The sequence below is a fragment of the Panthera tigris genome, chromosome D2 (genome assembly GCF_018350195.1).
Source record: "Panthera tigris isolate Pti1 chromosome D2, P.tigris_Pti1_mat1.1, whole genome shotgun sequence".
Lineage (NCBI taxonomy): Eukaryota > Metazoa > Chordata > Mammalia > Carnivora > Felidae > Panthera > Panthera tigris.
In genome coordinates this window covers 38,776,990-38,791,049 of record NC_056670.1, presented here as the reverse complement: position 1 = coordinate 38,791,049, position 14,060 = coordinate 38,776,990, and the positions used below count along the sequence as shown (strand labels likewise).

Sequence of the window (14,060 nt, the reverse complement as noted above, 5' to 3'; positions counted from 1 at the left end):
TTTCGGTTGTGGAGAAGCTTATAATGTTATATTCCAAGCACTGCTCTGAAAGGATTCTTTAAGAGCCAACCAGCCCTAAAAACTGAAGTACTCGGTCAGTCTGCAACACAGGCAGAAAAATGTTAAATTAAACAGGATTCCTACATAACCTCAAAAGCATGTGATGATTTGCAGCAACTGGGAGGACTTCAAGATTGGCAGATTGTCCTCTTTACACTTAATTTCAGCAGGAGAGTTTAAGAAAGTGCATGTGTTACTACAGTCACGTATATTTAAAAGTGACATGTTTCTTTTGTGCTAATTTGACTCGCCTGAATGACCTACCTAGTTAACTAGTCACTAGTAAGTTGGTCACCAAGCAAATCAAGCCTGCAAGAAAGGAAGCCAATATTTAAATTATCATGTTATTGTCTGACCCGTTCAAATGATTTACGTTTTTAATTTTTATTTTTTTATAGGTTTTAATGTTTATTTATTTCTGAGACAGAGAGAGACAGAGCATGAGTGGAGGAGGGACAGAGAGAGGGAGACACAGAATCAGAAGCAGGCTCCAGGCTCTGAGCTGTCAGCACAGAGCCTGACGCGGGGCTCGAACCCACCAACCGGGAGACCATGATCCGAGCCAAAGTCGGACGCCCAGCCGACTGGGCCACCCAGGCGCCCCTCAAATGAGTTATTTTCAACATAAACATATAAATGCCACATGAGATGTCTAAAGCAAGCACCACCAACGAAATCAAGACAGAGTCTCTTCTTCTAAGGCTTAGGCTTTGCCCAGAATTCCTTATACATGGACTAGCCTGTACCAAGAGTCACTACGCCACAACCAAGCCTTGGACTGCCACATGCATGTGCATCAGATGAACAGACGTTTTAGTATTTCCCCTGCTCTTAAATTTATATAGCCCATAGCAACAACTTTTGCAACCCCGCCATTCCAGTGGGACAAACAGTGCCTTTCTAGCTTTCTCGGAGAAGTTTAGATTTTAGGTCCCTGATCTTCATCATATGAAGAAAGAGAAACATCTGTGCCGGTTGACAAGGTGACTGAAGAATCTTCCTAGAATGACAGAACCTCTCAGAGCTCCAACCGGTTTCTGACTCTTGCCCGCACACGGCCTCCAAGCCTGCTTCTCCTCCAGCACCCTCCTGTTTTATAGACGAAGAAGCAAGCCTTGCAGAGGACAAGGGAGTGGCTGTGCTATGTGGCCGAGCTGAGAGGCCCATGTGGCTCTGTCCTCCACGGCACGCTCTCTTCGTCTCATCCGGCATTCCCTGTCCGCCATCCCCACCTGCGAGGCCGTGCCTGGGGCTCTCCGTGTTGTGAATTATGTAGGTCACGACACTCTTGGGTGCAAACGACAGAAACCCCAACTCCAGCCGGTTTAAACTAGAAAGAACATGTGCAGGTCACAGAAATGAAATGTCTAGAGGAAAGGCAGACTTCGCTCAAGGAGGGATCCCACAGCTCATTGATGCCCGCAGGGACCCACTTTTCTTCGTTCTCCTGCCCCTCCTTCTTCATGGTCCTGGTCTTAAACTAACACTGGCTCTCATGAGGTCTCAGGAGGCTGTCAGCAGCAGTCCAGGTACTTATGGGGTAGATTTCCCCCGGATCCTGAGAAGAGGGTGTTAGATGAAGTAGTTTATTTGGGAAGTGATTCCAGGAAACTGGAGCAGGAAGATGGCAAAACTAAGATAGGGAAGGGAAAGAACCCATAAAGGGTTTTCTAGAAAAGTAACTTTAGAGGGCTGGAGTGCAGGCCCACTGAGGAATTTGGGGGAACGGTGAAGAACCATGTACAGAGTTATCCCCGAGTGGCCCTGGTCCTCCCGGCCTGCCCCGGGAGCAGGCAGAGTAGGCTCCAGCAGCCAAAAAAAGAAGCCTCAGGCCAAAACCAAACCAGACCGAAACAAGCAAGAGCTGGCAATTGGGAATGGGACAGGGAGGGGACACGGGGAGGGCGCTGAGTGTATCTGTCACCCCAAGAGTGTGCTTTCTCAGTCATGTCCCTGGGAGGGAGCGGCCCTTTCCACAGCTGGCACCCCGTGGTCCTGGGGTGCACTCGGGTTTGTCCTGCTGGGCCCCCATGCCCACACCTGAACCTGAACCTGCGCCCGGGAGAATACTCCATCCCGATGGCCTTTGTCTTCACTTACTGCCCACCCGGCAACCTGTCATTGTGGCAAGAGATGGAGTCACGCTGATTGGCTGAGGTGAAGCAGGGTCTCCCCCCTCAGGGCTGGGGAGGGGCCAGTTCCACCAGAACAGAATGGCAGCTGTTCTGGAAAGCTGGGAGGGAGGGAGGATGCTGGGGAGCAAACGACAAAGTTCATCACATGCGTATTCTCTAGAACAAAAGGAATGGAACGGAAATCAAGCTTGGAAGGGGAGGAGTAAAGAAACTTGCAAGCAAGCTCAGGGCGGGGAGAGGACTTTGAATGTCACACAGAATATTCCACCGGTGCTGCTCCTTGTCTGTCCTCCAAGGTGATATTCCATCGCAGCCCATACACTTCCAGCGATAGGGAGCCCGCTACTCACCCAGCACCCCACGTTTGTCCTAGAGACATCTCTAACCACTAGAAGACTCTCATCGTACCAGGTTGGAATCTTCCTTTCTGTGTTTTCTCTAGGGTTTCTAGGACACATCTGCTTCGTTTGCCCTAAATCTGAGTCCCACGGGGATGTGTAAACAGTTATTACATTTCCCGCAGGACTTCTCTAGAACAAGCTGACCACGGCCAGGCCTGTCACCTCCAAGGTGGTGGCCACAGAAGAGCCCCAACATCTGGAGTGGGGAGTTGGGGGAGGTCGTCAGGCAGGCATCTTGGAGACGGTTGAGCATCAGATGGGTTTCTTCTCCAGAAGTATCAACCAGTCTGCAGGTCAGCCACAGTTTACTGCTCAGAGGCAAATCAAATGGTCTCAGTCACAGGGAGGAGCCCGGGTTCCCTCATGGATGTGTTTACTCAGAGGATATGACCTCGCAGACACACAAACACTCTGCCAGCCTCCCACCCGAGCAGCTCCCACGGGAGCTCTAAAGTGCCCGGTAATGGCCACGTGCCCTGTGGCTATAGCCCCTGAGGTCTAGGCCTGTCCCATCAGGCCACATTCAGCAAGGCCCCACACCCTGCCCCTGTCCTGACCTCTCCTCACCTCAGGGGTCTGCAAAGAGAGAAGAAGCACACAGCAATGGAAAGAATCCAAGCCCGACTCAGGAGTCCTTCAAAAGATTGTGCTCCAGTGGGGGTGAGTGATTTTGCCCCTCAGGACCTCAGTTTCCCTTATCTGAAAAACAGGGAAGGAACTCATTCGTGGAGGTGCTTTGGGGATGTGAACGTACCCAGAATACACTGGGTTCTTAACATAGGTGTGTATTATGGAGTTTCATTGGTGAAAGCTTCCCTTGACCCTCCCCAGATTGTCAGAATCTGTGGAGATGCTTACTAATCTTTTGTTCTAGTAACACTGCAGCTTTGAAGGCACCAGATGGTAACTCTTTTATCATGGAAACATTCCTCCTGCCTTCCTCCAAGACGCCCTCACATACTGATCAGATAGGGTAGTGGTCCTGTCTACTCCCAGCCTCTAACTTTTATAGACCACATAGAAGACATCTGGGTTCTGACTTCCCGCTCTCTTCTTGGGAACTGTCCCGACCCCTCTCCCATGTGTATAGAAGGAGCACCTTGCCTGATGACTACTCATCCCCTGGGTTTCCGTTGACATCCATGACCTCCTTCTCATGGAAAAGGTCATGGCCTTCTCCATGACCTAAGCTGGGCTAACCAGGCTTCTTCCCTGGGATTTATCATGTTGGAAGTGGAAGAATCTTCCTTCCTCCAACGTGTGTAGATCTGGAGCTGCTGGAAGCCACGTGGAAAGCGCCAGCCTGCAGTGAGAGAACAAAGCTGACACACAGAGAGAAGCAGAGATAAAAGACACAGCATGATTGGGTCCCTGGATCAGGTGCCCTTTAGCCCTGCCTGTCCCACCCCTTAGTGGCGCGAATCATCCTCAGAATGCCAAAGGAGCAGCCCGTGTTTCCCAGCCTCTTCTGAGGTCCAACTGATCGGACTGTGGGTGGGCATTTGACCCCTGGGGGAATCAATCCAGAAACTGGATCGGTCCAATCTAATTGTGTCTCCTAGAATTGGAGTATAGATGATCAGTGTCAAGATATTAGCCAGTGCTGAGCCCTGGAGGTAAACAGAGCCTTTGAGGGCAGTCATGAGGGTTCTTACGTAAGCGGAGGTGAAGCTTGGGGCAGTGCTCCCAGGGAGGCTGGGAGGCAGCCTGTCTTGGTTCCCCACAGCTTTTCCTTCCTGTTTTCACTCCTCCAGAGTCCTGCACTGCCTGCTCTCAGGTAGCACCTCCCTGGAATATTTTCCCTTTTGCTCAAGCTGCTTTGATAGGGTCCCCATTCCTCCACTGTCCTGTTCTGTCAATGCAGCCCAGGTTCACCCAACGCAGGGGAGAAGGTGTCCCTATGGGACCTGGGAGTTTACACTCAGCCTTTTTAAAGTTTATTTATTTTGAGAGAGGGAGAGAGACAGAGAGAGAGCGAGAGGGGGGTGGTGGTGGAGAATGAGCCGAGGAGGGGCAGAGAGAGAGAGAAGGAGAGATAGAGAATCCCAAGCTGTCAACACAGAGCCTGATGTGAGGCTTGATCCCACGAACCGCGAGATCATGACTTGAGCCGTAATCAAGAGTCGGACACCTAACTGACCGAGCCACCCGGGCGCCCCACACTCAGCCTTTTTAAAAAATTGAGATACAATTCACAAATGTAAATTCATCTCTTTAAGGTCTACCATTCAGTGGTTTCTTAGTATAGTCACACGTTTGCGTAACCGTCACCGCTGGCCAGTTCATGGCATTGTCATCACTGGAAAAGAAACCCCGTACCCATTAGTGGTCATCCCCCATCCTCGCCCCCGCTCTCCCCAGCTCCTGGCTACCCCTAAACTGCTTTCTCGATATCTGTCCATGTGCCTCTTCTGGACATTCCGTATAAACGGAATTATACAAAGTGAGGTCTTCTGTGTATGGCTTTTTCACTCAGAGACACGTTTCAGGGTTCACGTCGTAGCACGTATCGTCACTTCATTCCTTTTGATGGCCCAGTACTATTCACAGTTTGCTTATCCATCCATCAGCCGGTGAACATTTGGGCTGTTGGCACCTTTGGGCTACTGGGAATAGTGCTGCTATGAACACGCGTGTGCAAGTATTTGTTGGAGTCCCTGTTTTCAGTTGTCCCGGGGCACACCTGGGAGTGGAATTGCTGGGTCATACGGTAATTCTGTGTTTACGCCTTTGAGGAACCACCAAACTGTTTCCTCCTCCGGCAGCTGCACCATTTTCCATTTCCACCCCCGATTTCCCCACACCCCCACCAACACTTGTTATTTTCCTTTTTTATAAAACAGCCATTCTGGTGGGTGGCATCTCACGGTGGTTTTGATTTGCCTTTCCCCGGTGACTAATGATGTGGAGCATCTTCTCACGTGCTCCCTGGCCATCAGTATCTCTTCTTTGGAGAAATGTCTACTCAGATCCTTTGCCTATTTTTTTTTAATGGCATTTGTCTTTTTATTAATAGGTTGCAATAATTCTTTGCATATTCTGCATACGGATTCCTCATCGGATGTCTGACTTGCCAGTGTTTTTCTCCCATTCTGTTGGTTGCCTTTTTACTTTCTCGATCGTGCCCTCTAAAGCACAAACATTTTTAATTTTGATGAAGTCCAATTTATCTATTTTTTTTTCTTTTGTTACGTATGCTTTTGGTGGCATATCAAAGATAAACTCAGTCTTTACCCTTAAGTTGAGAGTCTTTCCGTCTGTATAGTTCTGATTTCTGTCTGAGGTTTGTAAATGTCTTTTCTATTACTTGCATCTTGAGCAAGCCTGTCTCAGATTACAAATTCCCAGGGCAGTGACCAATTCTGAAAAACAAGTTTACACTGTGCAATTAATTAAAGCTTCAATGACGGTGATGATAATGATCCAGGGGCCAGTGAGTCTTCCCTTGGGTCTAACCTGATTTTGACATGAAGGCCCCAGAGAAGGGGCAGACCCTTGGACACGATGGAGGGGGTCAGGAGTGGCTGACCTGCTTGGAACATGCCCACCAGTAGAAAGAATTTCCACTAAGCCTGGCTTTGCACCAGGCCAAGGGCAGCGGTTTGTGCTGGGAAGAAGATGGGGGCTTGAGAGTTGGCCTCTCCTACTCCAAGAGGGTAAACTGTGCTCCCTGGGCAAGAGCAAGACTCTAGCGCCCTCAGCTCAGGCTAAGGGCCGTAACATGGTTGAGTCAGGCAGACAAGAGAATGGAACAGGGTTCCCTGTTCAGCTCCCTGCTCGGCTCCTGGTCTCTAGAGACCCTCTGTGGCCGCAGCTCTTTCTGGTCAGCTGACTTAGAGCTGACCCCCGTGGGACTCTTGTCTCTGGGGATCTTCCTAAGCCATGCCAGGGCAAACCAGCTCTGAGCCAGTGGATGGGGACCACAGCTGACCAGCCTCAGATTCCAAGCTGCCCACACCCATGGGTTTTGGCAAGACTCATTAGCACATTCCAGTCTGGCATCATTTAGAAAGCTCCTACCATGCTCTTGTGCCAGGCCACACAGGGCTCTCTGTCCTGGACCTCAGCTCTTGGCCTGGAACACTGTGAGTGTTTGGGTTGGTGTTTGGATCAAGCGTCCCATGTCCCTACTGAACTCAGAGGCAATGGAAAGAGCCTGGGTATTGGTGTCAGAACAGTTTGCATGTTGGATGACCACTTGATCCAAGTCTGATTTGGGGTAAGTCGTTTAACGCCTTTGCATGTCTCCCCTGCATCTGGGAAAATGATGTCACTGATGTCATAGGGTGGCCGTGCGAGCAAAGGAAGTGTGGTCTCTAAGTGTCTAACATCTGATGGGATGGGCTTGATAAATGGAAGGTATCGTAATCATTTACTGCAGAGCCAACTTTCAGTCCAGTCTTGCTCTAATCTATTCTTGAATCTCCCACATTGGCACCTCAGCCCAGATGTCTCTCCTGAAGATTTGGCTAGCCAATCAGCCCCAGGCCTGTCCACCCATTCACCTGGGGCCTTAGGGTGCCCCAAACCCAGCCTGCCCATGCTGGGTTCCTCATCCCCCCGCTTGAAAACTTGCTTCCCTTCTCTCCCCATAGTTGCAGTCTCAGTAAGGCCTGACCATCCAGCCAGTGACCCAAGCCAGAAAGCTGGGTGTTTCCCTAGAGCTTTGCTCTTGCAAATGCCCTGTATCCTGCCAAACCCTTCTTGACAACTCATGACTGCGTCTTCCCCTCTTGGTCCCATGGCCCTTGCAATTAATGAAAGCTTTAATGATGATCACGATAATGACCAAAAGCAGGTACTTAGTAAAGTCTTGGTGAATGAGTAACTCCTCTCTGGTTTCCTGCTTGCTAGGCCCTCCTCTCCAGTCTATGCTCTGCATTATAGCCAGGGCGTCCCTCCAGAAGCACATCCTGCCATTTCCAAGACCAAGAATTCAGTGGCTTCAGACTGTGCAATTATGTGACGTTCTCCAGCATCCCTTGGCAGCCCAGGCCAGTCCAGAGAAGGCTGATGACGGATGGATCCGTACTGGAAATTTCTCACCCAGGTGAGATGGCAGGCCAATGGGACGAGAGGGATGTTTACCAGAGTGATTGACAAGATGTGCCAAGACATGGAAAGTAGATGAGGAAGGAAGGAAAAAAGGGGAGTAAGAGAAGCTGAGTTATCACCCAGTCAGAAGGAGATAGTGGTAACGCAACTTTGCCGGTTATGAGTCCTTTCCCCATGCTGGCCACCGAGTTGTGGTCAAAGAGAGATGTTTGTGTTTTCAATGTCAGAGGCCATGTGGTCCCGGGTGACACGGCCAGAGTGTGGGGACCGGAGGGCAGTGGAAGTAACTGGAAGTGGAAGTGACCAGTCCCTGGAGACTAAACAGTTAAGGAACTGAGAGGGTGGGGTGGTGATGGGGCAGCAGATACTTTACTGTACTTTTGCACGGTAAAGGAGGCTTTCTTTGGGCAAACCGAGACATGTGAGCATTCTTTTTTTTTAATTTTTTTTTAATTTTTGAGACAGAGAGAGACAGAGCATGAACGGGGGAGGGTCAGAGAGAGAGGGAGACACAGAATCCGAAGCAGGCTCCAGGCTCCAGGCTGTCAGCACAGAGCCCGATGTGGGGCTCAAACTCACGGACTGTGAGATCATGAGCTGAGCTGAAGTTGGACGCTCAACCGACTGAGCCACCCAGGCGCCCCGACATGTGATCATTCTAATGCTCAGCCACTCAGGCCTCTGGCAGGCCTCAGAATGGAGTAGAAGTGCCTAGTGTAAAGCCATTAGGGACTGATGGGGCACGCAGGCAGCTGAACACAGAGTGGGGCGAGGTGGCATGACCAATGCCAAGAAGCTCACCGGGCAGGCGCTTTAAAGACAGAGAAGTCTGCATGGGAAGCTTGTCTGGGGACAGTGGAAGACACAGGCGATACCTCCAGACCTGGTGGAGAATGAGATTTGCTCAGCCTCCTACATGAGTCATACTTTTTGGACTTTCTCAAGCATTTCTTTTTCAGCCTCATAACTTTCTTCAGAGTTATCTATTGTGTTTCCCTTTCAGAAAATGAAACCAAGACAGGGTGTGACTTAGTTGATTGACCCCACAGCAAATTCAGGAAAGCCCTGAAGTAGGGTTGCAGATAAGACATAGGACACCCAGTTAAACTCGAATTTCAAATAAACAAGTAGTTATTGCATAGGATACACTTACACTAAAAAAATTTTTTTTTCATTGTTCATGTGAATTCAAATGAGCTGGGCAGCCTCTTTTTTTTTTTTCATTTGTTTGTTTATTTGTTTTGTTTTGCTGAACCTGGTGATCCAGAAGGCAGGTGAGTAGCCGTATGAATCAGAGAGCCTGGCTAATGACCTGGGAGGCAGCGAGGGCAGGGCCAGGTCTGAGCCAGGCAGAGAGAAGAGTATCCACCCAAGGAGAGTGGCCAGCATGGGGAAAGGGCTCAAAACCAGCAAAGTCGCACTATCAACCATGGCCAAATTATGGAAAGAGCCCAAATGTCCTTTGACTGATGAATGGATAAAGGTGTGGTAGATATATACAATGGAATATTACTCGGCAATCAAAAAAGAATGAAATCACTTTTTGCAATGACTCGGATGGACCTAGAGTGTATGATGCTAAGCGAAATAAGTCAGAGAAAGATAAGTATCATATGATTTCACTCATATGTGGAATTTAAGAAACGCAACAGATGAACATAGGGGAAGGGAAGGAAAAATAAGGTAGAAACAGAGAGGGAGACAACCCATAAAAGACTCTTAAATACAGAGAACAAACTGAGGGTAGCTGGAGAGGTGTTGGATAGGGGGACGGGTTAAATGGGTGAGGGGCATTACGGAGGGCATGCGTTGGGATGAGCACTGGGTGTTGTATGTAAGGGGTGAATCACTAAATTCTACTCCGGAAACCATTATTACACTCTATGTTAACTAACTTGGATTTAAATAAATTAAAAAAAAAAAGCAGCAGAGTCAGCTTCTGGACAGGAGCATCAGGGGGGTAAGCAAGAATGCTTTCTGCTCATGACTGTTCACACTTGCTCGCAAACAGCTGGAGCCTCAGTCCACAAATGGTGCTCACACCTGTCATTTTCATTGGATCCTCTCAGCCCGAGGAAGTAGCACAGCACAGGTCCCAGTACCCGAAGTGCCGAGGAGAAAGCCGAAGTTCGGGGAGGCTTTGTGCGGCTCTGGAGTTGGGGCCCACAAATGGGGGTCTCTGGGGAGGGCATCGGCTCTTGCAAGGTGGGGGCGGGGGAGCAGTGGCAAGCCCCGAATCGCACCCCGCAGGCCCGGGGGGGAGCATGGTGCCTACTTCCTAAGCAGGCGGGAGGCAGGGGGAGGGGAATCAGCGCAGAGAGAGCCTTCACTGGGGAGGGAGGGAGATGCAGGGAGTAGAGAAATGACCAAAGCTCAGGATCTGCTAGTAAATCATTTGCCTTCGCCAGGACACAGGAGCTGTGGGTTGTTATTATAAAATGCTGAAGTGAAATGAAATACAGACAAAATGAAATACAATACAGCAAAATAAAATACTAGCGCCAAAAGGAATAAAGGTGCCAAACCACCCGATAAAGGTTCAGGGGAGCCGGAACTCCCATAGGGCTGGCGCCCGAAGTAGGCTCGAGAACAAAGCCGTTGGCTCCAGGCCGGGGAGCCCGGGGGCAGCAGGGGACAGTGTCATGCTCTCGTCATTCTGTACACTCCCTCAGTGACCTTATGGCATCTCTTATCACTCTGAGGGGGTGAGTTAGGTAAAGGTTCACAAGGGTGGTTCTGAGGAGGGGCTCGGGGAGAGCTTCTAGCTCATCTCCGATTGTAAGGAGACAGCGAGTGCTGCCCTAGGTGCTGGGGTCAGTTCATTGACTCACCAACATGAAGTGATGCCCCACTATGTGCCAGGCAGCATGCCGTGTGCTGGGCAAAGTGTCTGTCTTCATGGGGCTTACATCCTGGTTTGTAGGTGGGTGGAGTGGGGAGAGACAGACAACAAATAAGAACAAATACATGAGTGGGGAGGCAATGTTTGAGTTGAAGCCCAAGTGAATTGGGCAGCCAGGCACATATTTGGGGCTGAGAGGTCCAGGCAGTGGAGACGGCTAGTACAGACACCCTAAGGGGCAGACAAGCTGAATGTGTTAGAAGAACAAAACGAAGACCGGTGTCTGAAAGAGGGAGGGCGCTCCTTAAGAGCCTGTGGAAAGGGTTAGGAATCTGGGCTTTGTTCTAGTGGGCTGGAAACTACTGAAGGATTTTGAATGGCAGTGTAATAGCATCTGATAGATGTTTTAAAACAGTGGCTTCAGAAATACATGTTGAGGACATTGTGCTAAATGCAATAAACCAGGCTCAGAAAGACAAATACTGCTTATACCACTTACGTGAGGAACCTAATATAGTCAAACTCATAGAAGCAGAGAAGATCATGGTTGCCAGGGGCTGAGAGGAGGGGGACACGGGCACAAAGTTTCAGGTATAGGAGATGACTAAGTCCTAGAGATCTACCAGACAGCAGAGTGCCTGCAGTTAACTATACTGTATACTTAAAAATTTGCTAAGGGGGTAGATCTTATGTTAAGTGTTCCTATCACAAAAAAAGAAAAGGAAAGAATAGAAAACAAAAGGAGTACATGTTACATAATGACCAGGTACACCAGGTATGTATACAAACATATGTGTTTTAAACATATTAAAATAAAACAAAAGTATCACAAAACAATAGATATCTTGCGCAACGTGTTCTGATAGTCCCAATTCTTCTATTTCATTAAAATGAAAATCAGGTCATGACCCATAGATTGGTGTCATGCCCACTAATTGGTTGTGTCCTATAGATTACCCTGCTTTTAGACTATTACTCGGGCCCTTGGGTATAAAATACATTGTCGGGGGAGAGGGGAAGCAAGAGGAGCAGCCCGAAGACCAGTGAGGAGGGTGGTGCACAAATCTGGACACAAAAGGGTAGAGGATTGGACTGGGATGTTGGCGGTGAAGACAGAGGCAGATGGGCAGACATGGGATATATTTTAGAAGCAGCATGGACAGGACTTATTAATGAATTCGATGTAAAAGGAGAGAGGGGGAGGAATTAGTAATGACTTAGTTTTTGGCTTGGATTGCTGGGGAACAGCAGTGCTGATTACTGACAGGGGTTACCATGGGGAGGCAGCAGATTTGCAGGTAATCAAGAGTTCTGTTGGGGCGATGTTAATTTCAGCACGCTTTCGCTCCTCTTAATTGTTCCTGCTCCAGGCTTAGCATCAGCTCCAAAGAAAGGACACAACAGGTAGAAAGCAACCCATGGTGAAACATTAAGGCTAAAAAAACCCAAAAAACAAAACAAAACAAAAAAAAAACCTTAGTTAATAGCTACTCAGAGCTTACTCTGTGCCAGGCAATGTTAAGAGCATTACACATATTCATTTCATTCGCAGGACAATGCAATGGAATAGGTGTTACTATTGTCTTCATTTTATAGAAGAGGCACAGAGAGGTTACTTTCCTCACCCTTAGTCACATAGCAAATACCTGCCGGAGCTGAGATTTAAAACAAGTCTGCCTGAGCAAAATGTACCTCTGTTAAGGAAAGAGGTACTCCGTCTTTTGGAGAAGGATGAATCTTGACTTGAAGAGATGTCCACATATATTGCTGAGTTGAAACACAAAGGCAGAATTCAGGCAGTAAACAGTAGATGCAGTTTTTGATCTGCTTTTTTGGTAAAAATTATGTATGTGTGTGTGTGTGTGTGTGTGTGTATATATATACACACACACACATAATTTTTATTGCTGTACTCTATATATTGTATATGTATATGTATATTGTGTATATGACTCACTGTGTGGACTTAGGCAGATCTCAAGCCCTCTCTGGACCATAAGGGCCTCAGAGGGAGGTTTGAGGGAATGCCTAGGAGCAGCGGCATCCCGGTTAATGTTTAACAACTGGCTCTAGGAGGGGGAGAGATCCTCGATTTGTAGCCTTCACTGATTTCCAGGGTATAAATACTGCCCGCAGTTTCAAGGTCGTACGTACATGACAGACGTACGCTGGGAAGAGAGGCGCAGCAGCACAGTATCATGTAGCATTTCCGCCATGAAAATACTACACATAAGTCGCCTCAAGAGCATGGATAACAGTAAAATGTCACAAAATAATTAGGACTCGATGAGTTTTGAGTATCTATTACCTTTTTTTCCAAAGTAAGTTAATTGTAATTGGATATAATTTAACATTTAATAATGCTGTGTTTAACCACTGGCTTACAAAGCCTGTAAACATGTAGCAGTCAGCTCTAGCCAGTCTGTGTGAGTTGGCTCTAGGACACCGCTGTCCTGGAGCCTTTTGAGCTCTGACAGGCTGAAGGTCCAAGGTAAGAAGGGGCAGCAAACCCACTGAGGTCATGAAGGTGGGAACGGACCTCCCCCTCTGCTCCTTGGTTCCCCGCCGCCCCCCCCCCCCCCCATGGTGTCTGCACCCAAATCACAGTCTCTGGAAGGAGAGGGAGGAAAGAGCACAGGAGAGAAGGACTCCAACCAGGAAGGCAAGTGGCAGGAAGGGCTGGCGGCATCAGTGTTATTGTTGGAGCTGTTTTCCTCTGTCTTATCAATGGCAGAGACCAGGGAAAACAATCCCCTTGACTTAATATCACCGCATGAGCCAACAGGAAACCGCCACCCCCCCCCCCCCCCCCCCGCCAGGCACGGGTCTCTGAGGAGCTGGCCACTCTGGATGGCCTGAATCTTTCCCAGCCCTGACCGCTCATGTTCTGCCTGCTTCTGCTTCCCATATTTCAGCACGTTGACTACATAGTTCTGAGTCTCAGTTGTTCCTTCTCTGAAATGGCCTATCCTGCCAGGTCCTGCAGCATCAGAAGGAGTAGCTGTCTGCTGTGAAGCAAGGCCAACTTTCTACTCCCTGGCTTCATGTCTCGTGCACGAACATCACCCTGTCTCCATATCATCTTCAATTTGGGAGCTTTGTGGGCACTCTGAGTATCACTTCCCTTCAGCAGATTTGGAAACTGAGGTCCGGGGAATTCAGGGAGCCTGCCACAGTGTCCAGAGAACCACCTGCATACACATTGGGCAAAATAAAAAAGTTTGGAATCGAGTTTGGGGAGGGTGTGGGCCCACAGGGCCCCTTATGCCGGATAACATTTATAGTATCTGGTAAAGGTGAACACCTATATCCTACAATGCAGCAAATGCATATACTCAAGAGATGACTCTTACGAATGTATATCAGGAAGAGTCCTAACTGCACTGTTGCAAGAACCATTATAGGAGAGTGGCTGATTAAACCGTGCTATAGTTACACGATGGGATAGAGTACAGCAATCCGAATGAACAAATTTACAGTGGTAGCGTAACTTCAGCATGATTAAAGTTGAGCAGTACTATGGTAAGCGGAATAAGTAAGTCACAAAGATTTCAAACTGCATGATGC

At 48.7% G+C, this 14,060-nt stretch overlaps 1 long non-coding RNA gene and 1 pseudogene across 1 annotated transcript; one reads left to right on the top strand and one right to left on the bottom strand.

Annotated features, from left to right (window-relative positions):
* Positions 1–650: 650 nt before the first annotated feature.
* On the bottom strand, positions 651–1,525 carry LOC107180912 (annotated as a pseudogene).
* Positions 1,526–3,172: 1,647 nt separating this feature from the next.
* Positions 3,173–9,781, top strand: LOC122232076. The gene is made up of 3 exons (XR_006209421.1): positions 3,173–3,256; positions 7,451–7,646; positions 9,663–9,781. It is a non-coding gene; the product is annotated as an uncharacterized LOC122232076 (long non-coding RNA).
* Positions 9,782–14,060: the final 4,279 nt, after the last annotated feature.